This window comes from Chrysochloris asiatica, unplaced genomic scaffold (assembly GCF_000296735.1).
Source record: "Chrysochloris asiatica unplaced genomic scaffold, ChrAsi1.0 scaffold00049, whole genome shotgun sequence".
Taxonomy (NCBI): Eukaryota; Metazoa; Chordata; class Mammalia; order Afrosoricida; family Chrysochloridae; genus Chrysochloris; species Chrysochloris asiatica.
In genome coordinates this window covers 16599557-16607819 of record NW_006408567.1, presented here as the reverse complement: position 1 = coordinate 16607819, position 8263 = coordinate 16599557, and the positions used below count along the sequence as shown (strand labels likewise).

The 8263-nt window shown below is 41.5% G+C and overlaps 1 pseudogene; it reads right to left on the bottom strand.

Annotated features, from left to right (window-relative positions):
• Positions 1 to 1274: 1274 nt before the first annotated feature.
• LOC102841075 lies at positions 1275 to 1914 on the bottom strand (annotated as a pseudogene).
• Positions 1915 to 8263: the final 6349 nt, after the last annotated feature.

Below are 8263 nucleotides of genomic sequence, written 5' to 3'. Positions count from 1 at the left end.
AGTGACCCACAAGGAAACCATCCACCCGTTGGGAAATGTGCGGGGGCGTATGTAATGTTCGAGTTCTCTCACCCAATTCTTTCCACTAAACTGCTCTTTCTAACCTCATGGAACTTCCAGAATTAAAGGTTTACACCAGGGATGGGTTTTTCTTCCTCTTAAGCACTGTTTGAGCTTCTGTAAGAAAAGAAGTCCCAATTCTAGGAGAAAATGTTCAGGCTGGCCTGTGAAGAGACTCCTCAGTCCGGCCCCTTTTCATTGAGATCTTAGCTACAGGAGAGGGCAGATCTGTGCTGGTTCTTCCATTGTGTCTGTAACTGCAGGGGGAGTCGGCCTCTGTGAGTTTTGCTGGGTGACAGGCCCACTCCAGCTTTTCACTGTCTCAGTGATCCTTTCCCTAGCAGCTGCCTTTGGTCTTGCACTTGTAGGGCACTGTCTGGGAAGACTGTCACCTTTACTAGCTCCTCTGTCCCCTTGGTCTTTCTTGCTTCCACACAGCAAATGTTCAACCAGTTGGTTCATAACACAATTATGTCATCCTTCTTGTTTTCTGAGGGTTCCACTTTCAATTTTCTAATGTAATTACCACTCGTTGCCATGGAGTTGACTCCAGCTCATAGTCACCCATGAGTCAGAGCAAAACTGTGCTCCAATAGGGTTGGTGGTTTTGTTTTTTTAACTTTAATTGTGAATTGAGTGAAGGTTTACAGAGCATCTCATCAGTTTTACATATAACAAATCGTATACTTTGTTTCATTAATGGGATTGCAATCCCTTCAGTGTACCAAGTTAACAGTATTTACCTCTATTTACTTTAACATTGCATTTCTCCTAGTATCTTCTGCTACTTTCATGGTTCCTCTACTAACCTACTTCTTGTTGTATACTGCCTGCCTTGTCATACATGTTAACATGTATCTACCCTCTAGCCTGTGAATAATTTTTCCTGCCTCCTCTAACTATTGGGGAATCCTTTTGTGATTTACTAATTTCACTTAGCATAATGTCCTCCATGTTGATCCGTGTTATGAGGTGTTTCACAGATTCATCGTGAATCTTCAACACTGAGTATGTGTGTGTTTACCAAATTCTTCTGTTGATGGGCAGTTAGGCTGTCACTATCTTTTTTTTTTTTTTAAAAAAAGAGGCTTACTTGTCATTTATTCTCTTGGTCTCCAAACTGGAGTTTGAGTTCTCAGCCACACAAGGATTCTATTTACTTCCATCACTTTTAAGTTCAGGTGGGTGGCACGTTTTCCAACTAAGAGGGCTGACTAGCAAAGACATCTCTCTGATTTGACAACTTCTTCTGAAGAGTGAACTACATTTGGGACAAACCCAGTCTTCACCCCTTCCCAGCCTTCCTGGATTGTAATCTCCCCCATCTTCACCAACTCATACATGTCTCTCATCAGGTCTGTGAAAGCTTTCTCCACATTAATGGTGTCTCGGGCTGACATTTCAATGTATTTCATACCGTATGCAGTGGCCTGTTTCTCGGCCACTGATTAGACAATCACTTGCTTCTGTGTATCCAGGTCACACTTGTGACTCATCAGAACCAAGAGTTTGGTAGGGCTGCACATGTACTTTGGTCTCTTCTAACCATTCGTGGACATTCTAGAAGCACCGGCGGTTGGTAATGTCAAATAAAAGACGACCACCTACAGAGTTCCTGTAGTAGGCTTGAGTGAGTGATGGATCTGAACCTCTCTTGACCCGCGGTATCCCAGGTCTGGAGCTTGATGCGTTTCCCCGGCTCGATCTCCACCAGGAGAAGAAATCCACTCCCATGGTGGGGTCAGAAACGTGGGCAAAGCGGCCTTTGGTGAAGCAGTGGATCAGGCAGGACTTGCTCACTGTAGAATTCCCGATGACAGTGAACTGGAACTGGTACAGCCAGATGGCCTCCATGGCCGCGGCTTTGCAGGTCTCCTTTACAACGGCCTCAGACTGCGGAAGGAGATGTTACGTCTAGGCCTGGAGATGTAGCTCGGCTGGAAGCGCATTGTTGGCCCGGGCATCCGAGACGAGGTAGAAACAGGCGCCGCAAGAGCAGAGGAGATGTTTTGTATTGTTACAAAATTTGCATTAATTTTGTCTGCTTGCTCTTGTAGTGTTTTCTTTTTAAAAAATTCTAGACCTTTTTCTGTGTTTTCCTTAATCTTTCTGTCAATCCATTGAAAGTATCTAAATATCATTTGTTTGAATTCTTTTTCCAGGTAGTTCTATTATCATTTCTTCTTCAGAAATGTTTGTAGCTCTGCATTTTGGTCATTTGTTTGAACTCTCTCCTGTTTCTTCATGTGAGCTAAAATTGTTGTCTTTGGAGACATTGTGGTATCATTGTATTTGTATTTAATCGATAATTGTATGTTGGGGTATTCTTAGGTTCTCATCAGCTGTATCCTGGTGGGTATGATAAAAGAATGGAAATGTGTGTACCATTTTCAGTTTGCCATTTGTGCAGCTCAGTTTAGGGTGGGCTTGGCTGGTGTTGACTGATGTCTGTCATTGATAAGGTGCAGAAGGTATGGTTGTGGCTGGGCTGTATGGGCAGGGTTGCTGTCCTCTCTTGAATGGGAAAGAAAAAACTTCTACCCCAACCCCATCCACCAGAAGACAAAAGAGAATAAACAAGGAACCAACAATGAAAAGAGAAAATAATGAGAAAAAAGAAATAAAAACAAACAGCATCCAGAATAATAATTATAAAGACATAAAAGGGATAGGGAAATAAATCTGTAAGAGACAAAATAAAAATGAAAAAACAACAATACCACACACTTAAAAAAAGAGAAGAGGGATAGGAGCTGTAGAATAGAAAAATGAGAGGAAATAAAAGAAGAACTAAAAACAAAACACTTAGAAAAACCAGGGAGAGGGAAAATGAAAAGAGAGAGAGTAATACAGAAAGGTCAAAAGGTTAAAAAAAAAAAAAAGAACAGAAAAAAAGGACAACAGCAGAGATGGAAAGCATAAAATTCAAAGGAATGAAAAGAGAAGGAGGAGAAAGAATAAACAAAATAATTAAACAAGAAAAGGAAAAAAAACCCAAACCCCAAAACAAAACAACAAAACAGTGTAGCTATTGGACCCAGAGAGGAGAAACTCTGGATAACTCCTGCAAGCCAAGGAGCTCATGAGACGGGTGTGGGAGGGATGAGACAGCAGAGTTCCTGGCCCTAGATGGTGTTCCAATCGGCTTCCTTATCTACGTAGTACATGGCACTCAATCAATAAACATAAACAATGACAAAACCCAAATCCAAAACAAAAAAGTACTTTGTGGAGGCCCCTGATGGAGCTGGGGCAGGGTGACTAGTTAAATGCTGGTCTGGTGGCTCTGTAGGTCTAGAGCCGAGCTTGCCCCAATCCAAGCACCAAATTGTTGTACCGGAGCAGCACAGCTGGTTCCTACCTCATATTGGAGAGCAGGGTCTGAGGCAGGAGTGGATGAGGTGGGAGGTGACCATGCCTTTGATTACCAGGGGATCATAGGGAAAAAGGAGGAGGTGCATCTTTCCTGTCTCATGTGTGAGTCTGCTCCACCCGACCACCTTCTGTTGCCAAAGCTGCTCTGCATGGGGTGGGCGGTTCACCAGCTTGTCTCTGTCTCTCCCTGTCCCTGCTCAGCGTCTCCTCCCAACATGAACACAGTTCACTTCTCTATCATTTCCTCTGACGTTCAGGGTGCCAGGACTTTCATCTGTGTCTGTTTCATTTGGTCTCTTGTATTTTTGTTGTAGAGGGCCTTCACCATCTTGCCGGAAATCTCTCTATAGTGTTTTTCATGGCTGAGTTTTCAGAAGCAGTTTGCCAGGCCTTGCTCTTGAGGTGCCTCTGGGTGAACTTGAACTTCAGCCTTTCAGTTGGCAGTCAAGTGTGTTAACTGTTTGCACCACCTCGGTTCTCCAAATTAATGTGATGGAAACTATTAAAAGAAGTAGCCTAGGACTTTGAAGCTGACTTCAGTTTACATTTCACTCCTTTGGTAGATAAAGTAATTTAACCTGAAGGAGTGGTTCAAGTGGTAAGGACAGGAGGCACTGTTAAAAGACCAGTTGAGTAAAATCTCTAGATGGGCTTTTCTATGTCTGCAAAAAAGGAATATGATCTACTGGGAGGGAGCCTGCTTTGTGTAGACCTGCTTTGTCAAAGGGAGGTAAATAACATCTTCCTAAGTATTGCTGTTGTTAAGTGCCATCGAATTGGTTCCAACTCAAAGTCACCCTGTATTGGGTTTCCAACGAGCAGCTGACGCTCCAACCTTTGGTTCAAACTGACCTTGTGGTCCTGTGTTTCATCCCACAATGCCACATCAGTACTCCTGAGTCCTAGTGAGGATGAAATGAGTGTCTTGACTTTTCCCCACCTCAAAGTGGACACAGTTTAGGTGAGTTGTTCCCTACTCTTATCCAGTGCTGACTAGGTGTTAGACCCCAGCTCAGTGTATGTTTTCTGTTGGTCCCCATCACTGCTTACCAGGTGGATGCTGTTATTATTTTTAGATTACCAGTTGCTCTGGAGTCATTTCCAATTTATGGTGATCCCGTATGTTTTAGTGTACAACTGTGCTCCATATGGTTTTCAATGACTGGGACATTTTTTGGATGTAGACTGCCAGGACTTTCTTCTGAGACCTTGTTGGGGAGATTCTATCTAACAACTTTTTGGTTACTAGTTGACTACATAACCATTTGCTCCTTCCAAAGACTCATCCCTGCACTGAAAACTGTGGAGAGGCGCCTGCCTATTGCCACAGGGCTACAAAATGTGTGTGTGTTGGTGATGGCAGGGCTAGAAGTTGGGGTCATATTTGAATGCAGGATTCTTGACTCTAGACCATGCCACTGTGCACTATGGCTTCACTGCACAAACTGTAACTCCTCTAATCTCAGTCCTGGGCTGCTGGGAAGCACTGGCTATCACTTTCATTCATTTGGCTTTTTAAAATCCACCACTTCCTCAAATGCTTTACAAGTGAAACCTTTGTTCATGAAATTGGATGGATAGGAAGACATTCAATGATGCACAGAAGTGGCTTGTACCTGTTTGGAGTTCAATCTCAGTTGCACTGGGGTGCATTTAGACTTTGCTGAGAGCTTGTCGTGTGTGGAGATTGTTGTCTGTTCATTTAGAAGTTCATGATACTAATGATTCCAGCCAGAGGTCTTATCTCATGGCCAAGAAACTGCTCACGGTTCCTCTCGCAATCAGAAATGTATTTTAAAAAGCGGTGAAGATATATATAACAAAACCTAGGTATTGTCTTAGTTACCTAGTGCTGCTATAATAGAAATACCGTAAGTGGATGGCTTTTAAAATAAACAGAAATGCATTATCTCACACTTTAGGAGGCTAGGAGTCTGAATTTAAGGTACCCGCTCTAGGGAAAAGCTTTCAGCTCTGGGGGTAGATCCTTGTCTCTTTTCAATATCTGAGTCCAGCATTACTTGGAGATCTCCATGTGTCTTGGTACCAAGTTTTCCCTGGGTCTAGGAGATTTTCAGCACAGTGAACCTGGTTCCACTCCTGGCTTCCTCTGACCTCTGCTCACTTGTTTAATCTCTTTTATATCACAAAAGAGACTGACTCAAAATACAATGACTTCCTGTAACCTGCCTCATTGACATCCTAGATAAAATTCAACATAGGATAATTACATCAGATCACAAATGGAGGATAATTACTGAGAATCACGGCCTAGCCAAGTTGACAGACATTTTGGGGGGACACAATTCAACCCACAACAGGTACATACATCCAGGAATTGAGTTTTACTTGCCTAGGCAATGAAGGAAAGCCTTGGGAATCCAATACAGGGCTGCTATTCGTCAGAACTGACTCAACATACTTAACAATAGGCTGTGAAGGTAGAACCCTGGTGTTGAAGTGGTTACGTGTTCAGCTACTAACTGAAAGGTTAGTGGTTCTAACCCACCAGCTACTATGTGGAGAAAGATGGGGCAGTCATCTTCCATAAAAATTTACAGCCTTGGAAACCCTATGGGGCAGTTCTATTCTGTCCTTAAGGAATTGTAGGAATTGATTCTGTGGCAGGGGATATGAGTATAGACGTGAAATGTAAAGGATCACTCCCCTCTGCTGGATGAAGACAAATTTGCTTTCAATGGAGAAACTTTTGTGAGCACTATGCTCTCTAGTGGCCAGCTGAGAAAAATACATCAACAGTTTGCTCTCACTTTATAAATTGATGTATGAGCTAGTTTCAGTCTCAAAAAACATTTATTGATCACTACAAAGGGTAGGCACAGTGCTAAATCCTAGGGATATGAAGGTAAGAGGTCACCGCAAAGCAAAATTTTTGTGAAGTGAATCATGTTGCAAATGTATTAGAAATCCAGAACTTTAGAGCTCAAGTTAGAAATGATCTGGTTTATCTCCATTTTTAAAAAACGGTTGGGCCCAGAGAGTTTAATTTGCTAAAGATCACACAGCGAATTAGGCACAAATAAATGATAAATAAGAGTACTGCAAATTAAGCTCAGGAGTCTTGGTGTGGCACTGTGGGATAAAGCACTGGACTGTAAGGTTGGTTTGATTTGCAAGGTCGGTGGTTCAAACTCACTAGCCGCTTCTCAGAAACCCTATGCAAGGTCACTAAAGGTCAGAAAAAACTCGAAAGCACTTAAGCTCATGAACAACAATGAAGCTGAGTGGATGGTTAACCTGTAATTTTCATAACTTTTATTTTGGAATAATGTTGGATTTAGAGAAGTACAGAGTCTCTTATACCCATCACCAAGCTCCCCCTAGTGCTATCATCTTAATATAGCCATGGGTTCATCAAAACTAAGACATGAACGTTTTTGGACCTAATGAAATATTGCATTGTCATTTTTTAGGACTATCTACCTCTTAAGGATTCTTCAAATGAGATCTGCCTGAATTCTGGTCATCTCATTTGGCCATTCCAGCTTTAACATCAAAGTTTATGGGGTGTACTGAGGTCCTCCTTGTGTCAGAAAAAACCTTACAGGAAATATTGACAACTTACCAATCTTTAGCAACATAAGGAGTCAATAATATATATACGTGGGGTCAACCCTTGGACATCAAAAGGGTAATTTACCTAGGGGCAGAGTTCAGAATGGTTGGGAAAGGAGGAAATGGAAACAAAAAAACTAAGGAGGGAGTGGGATTGTGATGTCACATTGAGGGGGCTTATAGTCATTGGGATGAAGCAAGGTTTATTTGTTGAGTCTTAAGCTGCTGATCTATTCTGTAAACCTTCACTCAGTTCACAATAAAAAGTTAAAAAATAAATACATGTGACCAACTGAGAAGACTTAAAAGTAATATGAGGATAAGCCAAAAGTATGGCTAACAGTGTTTCAGTTCATACATACAAAGGTTTCTTCCATACAAAATGTGTTTAAACAACACTCTGTGATCCATGGATAGCTGTAGGTTAAGTTCTCAGTAATAGACATCTCAGTCTCATTGTTGTTGTTAAGCATCATCCCATTGATTCTGACTCATATTGACCCAGTATAGACTCTCTGAGGAGCTGTTGGTAGGTTTGAACTAGCAACCTTGCAGTGGGTTTGAACAATGAACCTTGCAGTTAGAAATCCAGTGCTTACTTTACAGCACCACACCAGGATTTTGTTGTTTTGTTAGGGTACCTTAAAAACAAAAAAAAGTTTCAGTCGAATAATGGCTACTGAAGGGATCTATCTGTTGGGCTAGTTAAATTCAAGGCAGAGAGGTCAGCTCAAAAGATTATCATGACTGTTTTTGGGATTCTTGTTGGTGGCTAAGTGCTGTAGAATCAGTTCTGACTCATAGTGAACTTATATGGGGATTCTGAGGCTGTAAATCTTTATGGGCGCAGAAAGCCTCATCTATTTACTGCAGAACCACTGGTAGTTTCGAACTGCTGACCTAGAGGTTAGCAGCCTGATTTGTAACCACTACGCTACCAGAGCTCCTTTTGCAATTCCTAGAGGACTTAAAATATTGATAAGTATTTTAAAAATAGTAATAAGTATTACTATTTTTTTTTAAATACTGTTAAGTATTTAAAAAAAAAATACTGATAAGTATTTTAAAAGTATTTTAAAAAGACCACAGCCTTCGGTATGGGTTGCACCTCAATGTAAAGAAAACAAAAATCCTCACCACTGGATCAACATTGGATCAATAAAACATCCATATAAATGGAGAAAAGATTGAACTTGTCAAAGACTTCGTTTTGCTCGGATCAACCATCAACTCTTATGGAAGCAGCAGTTAA